At 35.7% G+C, this 9,141-nt stretch overlaps 1 long non-coding RNA gene across 1 annotated transcript; it reads right to left on the bottom strand.

Moving 5' to 3' along the window:
* Nucleotides 1-278: 278 nt before the first annotated feature.
* LOC112772698 (uncharacterized) lies at nucleotides 279-3,324 on the bottom strand. The gene is made up of 4 exons (XR_003187609.2): nucleotides 2,653-3,324; nucleotides 2,462-2,562; nucleotides 2,244-2,358; nucleotides 279-529 (listed from the first exon to the last, which is right to left on the bottom strand). It is a non-coding gene; the product is annotated as an uncharacterized lncRNA (long non-coding RNA).
* Nucleotides 3,325-9,141: the final 5,817 nt, after the last annotated feature.

The raw sequence follows: 9,141 nt of genomic DNA, 5'->3' as shown, positions 1-9,141 counted from the left end.
AAAGGATATCTCATCAAACTTAACATGTCTGGCCAAGTATATTTTTCCATTCTTTGCCGTACATTTATAACCTTTTTGTACTGAGAATTATATCCAATGAATAAGCATAGTTTAGATTTGTAATTAAATTTTGCTTTTTTTATAAGGCCTACGATGTAACACCCTCACTATCAGAAGTCACGCTTCCGGCTACGCTACTCTGATAGCAAGAAGTATTACGAGTACTTTACATACTAAATATTAAAATAGGAGCCTATGACTCGACACTGTATCGCTGATTTCTTTGAAAAACCAGAAATAAATACTTTATCTTGAGAAAAATACAAAACAGGCATAGATTCATATACAAGACTCCTTACATAATAACTCAATATAGTATACATATAAAACATACAATTCCTATCCCTCTTACAAACTTGTAATAACAAAAACGAGGGAAGAAATTAATCTAATTAATACAATAGCATATAAACCAAACGCAGTATAACTCTTCTTAATGCTTCTTCATCCAGTTCCTGAAAAAGTAAAGCTGTAGGGGGGTGAGAACCTAACCACACGGTCTCACCACAGAGTTTCAAAGTTGTTATAAGAAGATATTCAATAAGAAAACTGTTTTCAAGCTCAGTGACTATCATTGCCTTGTGAATCTTTTAAAACCAATAGGAAATCGTTCAAAACCTTTTCAAAGAAACAATGTTTAATCTTTTAGAAATCCGAAATCTTTCCTTTCTTATAAGAAAATCTCAATCAGAAATCAACCACGCAATCAAACAACACAATCATTAATTAAGCATCAAAGTTCATTCTCAAATGTAGCATGCCAGGACAAACACAAGCAAGACAGACAAGGAAAGCACAAGTAGGTAGCAGTTACAGCAAATAGTTCAAGTAGTAGTTAAGAACAGTTTAGCAATTAGGCAAACCAAAATAAGTTCAAACCCAAGAAAAGCATGCAAATGCATATGATGCATGCCTGTCCTATGGCTGATGAGGTTCATCTGTCGGTTATCCAGCCAACCCGACAAGTCTGAATTGTCCTTAGACTGTCCCCCGACGTGCATCCCCAAGAGTCTATGCATAGCTTTTTCTCAAATAATCAATATTTCTCAATGGGGGTAACATTCCCGGAAATTTATATAGTGCCCGGTCACACTTACGTCGTAAGGTCAACAGAGTATCGAGTTTTCAACCTGGTACACGTGGTGGCAAGCCATGACACTTAATCCAAGGAACCTCAAATCTCAGATATTTCAAATTCATAAGCCACATAAATAATTCATTCATCATTCATCAATATCTAAGCCATTCTCAATATCATCATCATTCGTCAATCCATATCCCATTTCCAAATTCATTCAAAAATCATATTTCAAATCAATCCTCATCATCTTTCCTTCCGTTAATCAACAATCTCAATTCAAAACATAATTCTTTCTTTTCTAAATAAATCATTCTGAAACAAGTAACGTTTAAGAACTAAATCTTTTTAAACAATTATTTCAAACAAAACTTCCAATTTTATAAAATTTTGGCAACATCTCCTCTAAAACTCAGATTCTGCCACCCTTTTCGGGACCCAACCAAACCAAACCAAACACCTGATAATCAGTCAAATCACTTCCAATAACCATTATCACAACAACAGCACTCAACCCAAGGAAATTACAAAGTCCAGAATTCAATCAACCAATCCTATAAATCACAATTTAAACCGACTTCAACCAATAGCATCAATCAATAATTAAGAATTCTCGGTCTTCTCAAATAGTTTCAAACCAAACCATCCCTCAAACATTTTTCAAATTATTTCCAAAATAGCAAATCATTCTCAATAAATAACCCGTTTTCAAATATCAAGTCTTTTCCAAATTTATTTTAAAATCAAATTCCAATATCAAATCGGGTTTAATATCAAATCAAATTTTAATATTAAATCTTTTCTAAAATCAAACCGTTTCCAAAATTAACCTAAAAGGCAATAATAAATCTTCTCTAATAATTCAAGGAAAACTACTTTAACAACATCAATCAATTAATCCAAATAGTCACCAAAAAAAAATCAATTAATCCAAATATCCAACTTTCTCAATCGATCAGTTTATCAATCAAACTAATAATCTCATTCAACCAAAATAACTCAATTCAATTTATAAGACTCACGAAATCACAAAAATGTATTTTACATGTTAATATGGATTTATAACAACCTTGTAATGTAAAATAGATTTAAGAAAAATTCCTACCTCAATTAGTCGCAAGTTGCATAATTAAACCCATTAAATCCTTATTCTCATGTTAATCGGCATCAACTGCAGAAATTCCCAATCAACCGTAGGGATCACAGCAACAACCACATATCTGACATAATTTAGAATTAACGTGGGACGGATATTGAGCGATATTAGAACATGATTGATAATGGAGTATTGCGATAAATAAGAACGGAACCGAATAATCTTACCATGATAAACAGAATAGAACGACACAGTAGCAGCTTCTAAATTGACCGGACAGCAGCTCTAATAACGGCCGGAAGCTCTGATGGTCCTGCAGCAGTGGTGACTGTATAATCCGATGCAAACAACCTCAGTAACAACTCACGGTAGAAGCAACTTAACAGAAAAGAAGATCTGAGGCAAGATTAGAGCTTACCAAACTTACTTAGGCCTCAGTGGTGGTTTCTGGTCGCAGTGGCGGTGGTTTTTGAGTGGCAGAAGCTCGGTCGCGACGGCACAGCCCCAGCAGTAGCGGTGACAGAGCGCGCAACAGCGGCGGTAGCTTCTCGCTGCACGGCGGCGCCTCCCTGTTTCCTCCACCGTAAGATCTCTTTCGCTCTCTGCTCCAAAGACGACGACGATCTGCGAAGGGGAAGATGTTGGCGAGGTCTTCATGGCGGCGACACAACTAGGCAGTGGTTGGGCTTGTCGGCAACGGCAACTCCATACGCGATGAAGACAGCGACGGTGGCGCCTCTTTCTCGCGCGGTCCTCCTCGGCGCTGGCGCAAACGGCAACGCGACGCGGCGGCTCCCTCGCGACACTCTCCTTCTCTCTCAGATCTCCTCTCTCCTCTGTTAGCAGCGGCGGCGACGGTGGCAGTGACACCCACCATGCCGCCTCACTCTTCTCCCCCCTCTCCTTCCTCCCTCAGTCCCCTTCCTTCTTCCCCTTTCTGTCTCTTTTTTCTTTTCTGATGGGTGCGTATTTTGGTTGTTCAAAAGGGGGGGGGGAGTTTCAGCTGCTGTTGGTGAGGGCTAATGGCGGCTAGGGTTTCATTAGGAGTAAGAAAAAAATTATAATTTAATTGGGATTAGGGTTTGTGTATAAAATTAAGATTTTGGATTTAGTTATAGTAAAGTAATTTTAATAAAATTGAGGCATGGAGTATAAATTTTGAAATCTAATTAAATCTCTAAAATTATTTTAAAATATTATTTGTGGTATAAAAATACTAATTGATTCTCAATAAATTATTCTAATTGAAAATTCATGGTAATATAATTAATTTTCTTTATCTTTAACTTAAAGTATTAAATGATATACATTAAATTATCTAAAATCCAATCATATAAAATTATTATTATTTCATAACTACCAATTTTATAATTTAAATATAGAAAATAATTCAATAATTATAAAATTAGACAAAATTATAATTTAAATAGCCAAACCCCATTATTTTCAAATTTCTAGAACTTTAAATCATAAATAGGAAAATAATTCTTAGGTATAGAATTTAGATAAAAACCTTAATTTATTTCAAATCCAATTAATTGCCTTTAATTATTTTTCAATAAAAATAATTTCTAAAATTAAAACTATAAATGAATATATATAATTTGGGATTAGTTCAAAATAGGACTTTTCAAAAGTCTTGGATCTTACATAAGACAAGAATAACAAGCATATCCAAACACTTTAAAGAAGTGATAATCAGGTTTATGATAAATAAAAGCTCATATGGACTCAGATTTTTCAAACCTGTGGCTGGTAGTCTGTTTATGATGTAGATTGAGCATGAAAAGGGATCCCCCACCCCCGAAGGACATTGGCAAGGAGGCAGTGGCCAGTAAAGAGAGTCCAATCTCAATTATATGTCGATGCTTCCTTTCAACTGTGCCTTGCTGATTATGTGTGTAAGGACAAGACTTTCTATGAAGAATGCTTAGAAAAGGTTTTGGACAAAATTTCAGCACCCATATCAGTTTGTATAGCTCTCAATTTATATCGAAGTTTGTTTTTCATGAGCAATTTATAATTTTGAAAGGCTGCAAGTGCTTGAGATTTATTGACAATCATAAAAATGCAGGTAAACTTTATGCATTCATAAAGCATATATAGTATTTATATCCATTTTTTGAGGTTATTGGGGATGGCCCCAAATATCTGCAAAAGCTAATTCTAAAGGTAATGTATAAACAGTATCAATTGTAGGAAAATGCAAGAAATGCATTTTTTCAATTGAACAAATTTCACAAACATGATCAGGATTGATATTAGAAGAGATGGACATAAAACATTGTTTAAGCACTGTCTCAACAGTGTTTATTGCACAGTGACCTAACCGTTTATGGCACAACTAAACAGTAGGTTTCTTATTTACAATTATAGGCTGTAATGCTACATCCATAACTATTTTAAAGGTCTGAATTACTTGAATTAAAGGCAAACTAATCAAGAAATTTATGATCAAAACTAGTCTGATGCTTATTTTTGGTACAAGACATAGTCAGAATGTGTTGTAGAAACTAATTTTAGAACACTGAGATCAAAAGTGTAGATTCTATTCCTAACTATGCCTTGGAGAAGATGCTCTCGAGTAGCCTAATCACGAATGATAACAAAATCAGGATAGAATTAAAAAATAAAATTTATTATTAGCAGCAAATTTTGAAATACTCATGAGATTATGGGTAATTTCAGGCACCAGTAACAAATTATTCAAATAAAATACAATATTTTTAGAAGGATCAATTATGATAGAACAAAGAACCTTTACCAGTGATACTGATACTTGTGCCAGTTCAAACAAACAATTGATCTAAACCTGCATGACTTGAGGATGAAGTTAACGAATTAGAGGGATCATGAGTTATATGGTAGCTGACACCAGAATCTGGAAGCCATGCAGCTTCACTTATGGAGGAAGGGGTAGAAAGATATGCTCTTGGTTGATGGAAGGAGAGCAGTGGTAGTGGAGGTTGAGAATTGCTATATATAATTGGAGGTTGGGAATTATAGTTGTTTGTTGGTGGGGTAAAGGAAGAGTCAAAATGATGGTAGCAGCTCCAAATGACATGGCCAAATTAGCCACAAAGTTGGCATTGAGGTCTATTATTTGTGAAACCAAATCTTCCTCCTCCTCTGGAGTTTCAACCCCCTCTACCTCAACGTCCATAACCACCTCTAGTATCATGAAATGACCTTGATAAGTAAACAAGATCAACTATATTCATACCTAAGTCAAGTTTCTTGAATCTTTCCAGCATATTTTCATATGTTAGAAGGTAGTTTTCTGCTTCTATAACTTGATAGGAACTCAATTTAGACATAAAAGTATCTATGTAAACATTGTATTCTTTAGAAAGACCACCAAAAATGGCTTGGATGCGATCATCACAAGAACAATATAAATGATAGCAAAGAGGGAATCAACAATCTTTCTTATTTAAGCTAAGTAATCAGAAGCAGCAGCTGTTTTCTTGGTGGATTTCAATGTTTGTACTCTTGCATTTGATGTAGCTAAAAAGAGAATCAATTTTGCCCCAAATTTTGTAGAACCAAGCTTAGCCAAGGACCTTGTTTTGAAAGGTTGGAGTCATAGGTACTACAATCCATGTAAAGAGAGAGTAAGATCTTGAAGCTTCTGGTTCTTGTACGAGTCAGATTCAGATTGTGTCTACTTGGTCGGATCAGTGATGAATTGTTTGGTACCTTTTTCTGCAGAAAGATGATCTTCCAATCCAATGCTTTGAATGGTGAGATGAGCTTAATAGCACCATGTGGAGTAGTTATTCTCGTTCAGTTTATTAGGAATGGGGAAGAAAGCTTTCTTGCTTGATGAATCTGTGAGTGAGATCTACATTGAAAGAGAAAACAAGAAGATTCAGCTAAACAGGAATGGAGAGAGGTAGCGCAAGATTTTGAATTCCCACAGCTTAACCGGCAAGTGCACCGGGTCATCCAAGGAAGTAATACTTCAGGTGAGTGAGGATCGATCCCACGAGGATTGTCAGACTGAGCAAACAATGGTTGTCCGATTAGACTTAGTCAGGCAAATCAAAAAGGGATTTGGTGAGTTTCAATTCACATAAACAATAAATAAGCAATAAAGAAAGCAATAAACAGGTTTGGTGTAAAACAATGAGAAAACAGTTAAGGTTTCGGAAATATTTATCTTTTCGGATTAAAATTTCTTACCAACTATTTTAACAATGCATGATTCATTCTATGGTAAACTGTAAATGTTTAAACCCTAATCCCTTAGTGATTTAACCTCCTCTAACCTTCAATAACTACCACTCTCATGGTCACTTAATTCCGATTAGAGGGTTAAGTTCAGAAAACTAGTTTAGCGCCATAAAAATCCTAATTACCCAAAATCTAACAGGATAACATGTCACATATCCCAATTAGTTCATGTAATTAGCAATCCAGGAGGAATTTATTTTCAAGCTGTAGTTCAAGCGAGATATCTCTCTCAAGAATCAAAAGAACTCATGTAGAAAAGGATCATACTCTCGTTCCACCCAGTTCATAAGATTAAGAACGAAAACAATACTTAGAATTGAATCAAAATATTAATTAAAATAGAAAAATAATAGTTCTAATCCATAGAAATAAATAGAGCTCCTAACCTTAACCAGGAGGTTTAGTTGCTCTTGACTTACAAAAAAACTAGGGTTCTGAAAATGTGCCGAAGGAAGAAGATCCTAGACCTAAGTGATCTTTTCCTTTAAATACTAACCTAATTTGAAACGGAAATAAAATAAATTAATAAATTCTAAAACTAAAAGATATTGTTTGTAATTAAAAATTACAAAAGAAAAATAAAATAAAACTAATAAATGCTAAATCCACTTGAGAAATCCAAATGAGTGTGATTTGGACTGGCTGCTGGCATTTAACGCCAGTTTGGACATTAAACACCCCAAGGGGAGTGCAATGTTGCTGGCCCTGAGGCCCATACTAGTGTTAAACGCCAGTTGGGCGTTTAGCTCCTAGGGAGGGTGCTGACAACTTTCTTCTTTTTAGCTCCAAACTCTGCCAAATTGCTCCGAATTTTACCTGAAATTATAAAAATACTAAAACAACTCAAAGTAGCATACAAAAGAGGATTTTTGCACTAAAATCAAGTAAAACTAAATAAAATCTAACTAAAAGCAACTAAAAAATGCTAGAAAAAAGGTATAAGATGTTCACACATCATAACACCAAACTTAAACTGTTGCATGTCCTCAAGCAACCAAAACAATATAGGACCAAGAAGAGAAAACGCTTAATAATTTGAGTTGTCATTTAAACTCAGGTCTAGTTACTGAATGGGCTAATGACACTCTAATTCTGAATAGTTTTGGCATCTCACTATCCTTTGAAACTCATAAATATCAGCATCCTTCATAAGTAGAACTCTGATGATATTATAGATTCTCTTTTTTAGGCTCTAATTAATTCTTGAACATAGTTTTTGCTTTTCCTTGGTGCTTTGCACCTTGAGCCTAGACATGACTCTAAGTGTTTTGTTTTCAAGCTTAACTTGATATACAAACACCACAAGCACTTAACTGGGGAACTCCTTGAGTTCGAATTTCTCTTTCTTTCTCTCCCAGACAGTGGTGCTCAGAGCCTTAGGCATACTCTGAAACAGAAATGGGTCACGACTTTAAGTGTTCAGTTTCAAGGGTTACTTGACACTTTCACACCACAAGCATATGGTTAGGGAAAACCACTCTTTTGAGCTTTAGATCAGTTTTGACCCTCCTAACCATTGATGCTCAAAGCCTTGGACCTTTTCCTTTGATTTTTCTTTTCTTTTCAATTCTTTTTACTATTTTTTTTGCTCCAAAAATCAATCTTTTTCTTATTTTAAAGAATCGATAATACTTATCTAAGTTCATGTTCATCTAGAACCAAAATATTCAACTCCAATATCAAATATGCACAGTTAATTCATACATTCAGAAATAGAGATAGGGCCACCACATAAAAGTAACTAGAACACACGATATATAACTCAAAATCTCATGCATTTCACTAATTCTTTTTCTTTTGATTCTTGTTTAAGCTCAGAGCACAATACATCAGATATCTTCTTAAAATAAACATAAAATACTGAAATAAATAACTAAACTAGAAAGCAAGAAAATCCTAATAGTGATGATGAAAAATTAGAATAGAAAACAGAAAATAGAATGAAATACTAAAAAATAGAACCAAGATAAAGGAAGGGAGAATGAAACTCAACCACCTCAGTAATGGTGGCTACTACTCCCTCCGGGGAATCCTCTAGAACACTTAAGCTCCTCTATATCACACCTCCTGCCTCCTCTACTCTTCCATCATCTGATGCTCTAACCTCAACTGATCAATAGATGATGTCAGTAACCCTATAGATGTGGTCAACTGATCCCAGTAATCACAGGGAGGGAAGTAAATTCCCTGAAGTATCTCCGGAACATCCTGTGGAGGCGGTGGAACTAGCTCCTGCAGCGGTCCCTGTCCGAGCTCTCTAGCGTGCTCCATATCCTTCTTTGTGATTGGTCTCTCAACTCTGATCGGGGGATCCCCATCAATGTGAGCTCCAGCTGATGCACATAGGCAGTAGATGAGATGAGGGATAGCAAGTCTCGCAATGGTGGAGGACTTGTCAGCTATCCTGTAAAACTCCTAAGGAATCACCTTGTGTAACTCCACCTCGTTGCCAAGCATAATATAGTGAATCATCACTGCTCGCTCGACCGTAACCTCAGAACAGTTACTCGTATGGATGATGGAGTGTTGGATGAACTCTAACCATTCTCTAGCTATACTGGCTTGAGGTCATGCCTACCCAGCTGGTACGACTTATATTTAGAATCCCTCCTCTACTGAGCTCTGGGGAGGCAAATGTCCTTAAGGACCTGATCCAACTATTAGTCAGTGT

This window comes from Arachis hypogaea, chromosome 18 (genome assembly GCF_003086295.3).
Source record: "Arachis hypogaea cultivar Tifrunner chromosome 18, arahy.Tifrunner.gnm2.J5K5, whole genome shotgun sequence".
In the NCBI taxonomy this organism is placed as follows: Eukaryota; Viridiplantae; Streptophyta; class Magnoliopsida; order Fabales; family Fabaceae; genus Arachis; species Arachis hypogaea.
This window is presented reverse-complemented; position numbering and strand designations above follow the sequence as displayed.